Here is a 1,308-nt window from a genome sequence, read left to right as displayed (position 1 = left end):
TTATCAGTTGTTTGTGTTGATTTTAAAAATAATATTTATAGTATTTCTTTAGTTGCAATTGTGATACTTGTTGATTTTACACAAACAATAATTTTCTTTATTATCATTATCATTGTTATAACATTTATGAGAGACAGCGTTGAATAGACATGCTGAAGGAATATCAACTATACTGATGACAAGTGAAACTAATACTAGTCTTGACACAAGTCCTTGTTCAAGAATCTGTGAGCTAAGAGTGTCCATCTTCCCTGCTATTCCTGTTCTTCCAGGCTGTTGTCAAGTTCATAATTATCATTGCATATCATAAGTCATAACATTAAATAATTGTTTGTTTTTTAAAATAAAATAAAATAACACACTTGATAAAACAGTAACATGTAAAATCAATACCTTCTTTTAGCTGGAAACCTCCACTAAAGTATTGCAGTAAGTTGATTCCAAGCATAGCTTGGTAAAAAAATAACTTGCTTCTTCTAGTGATGGGCGATATATCGATTCTTTATCGATATAAACGATATTTCACAGAATCAATTTGAATCATTATCGAAAAATTTATGCAATTTTCATCGATCTATTGACCACGCCCATTTATTAAGGCTAAATAACTAATTTTAATAAGTAATTGCACTGTTGAACTGCAAGAAAGAGGCAACTGACCAGTTGTTAGCTCAACCTACCCCAATAAGAAGAGAAACAAGGCTCAAGAACATGGAAATGATCTTCTCTCATGTCCAGTAGTGCCAAAATTATTAGCCACACCCTTGACACACCCCTAAATGAAGGTGTGGTTATCGTATCGTTATAATCAATATTTCCTCAAAAAGTCCATTATCGATCGTTATTGAAAATTAAGAAAATTGGCCATATCGCCCATCACTAGCTTCTTCAAGAGCTGCACATCTGAGCATGTGCGACCACACCCAAATTTTGGAGCACATGGTAAGCTTCTTTAATTAACAAAATGGCGGCATGTAGCTAAGATGGCTCGATCCAGCAGTCACAGTATCACTTTTTCCTTACTTAAAGAATGATCTGATGGGACATGGACCTGCGCATAGACTGTTGGAGTAGATTGGTGTAAGAATTATCCTTGTAGCACCGACTGATACTGAGATACACACCGACAACTGGATTGACAGGACTTGATGATGAAGATGATGATGATGAAGATGAAAAAAGGTGGCTGAACAAAACGGCCGGTTCGCCGATTTTTGATTATTCGCTTAGACAAGGTCTAGAGCCACACTAGTTGTACCATTGGAGTCCTCTGGTCAAGATAAGGTCCTCTATAAAGTCTGGTAAGCA

The sequence above is a fragment of the Amphimedon queenslandica genome, unplaced genomic scaffold (genome assembly GCF_000090795.2).
Source record: "Amphimedon queenslandica unplaced genomic scaffold, v1.1 AMPQUscaffold_10820, whole genome shotgun sequence".
Taxonomy (NCBI): Eukaryota; Metazoa; Porifera; class Demospongiae; order Haplosclerida; family Niphatidae; genus Amphimedon; species Amphimedon queenslandica.
This window is presented reverse-complemented; position numbering follows the sequence as displayed.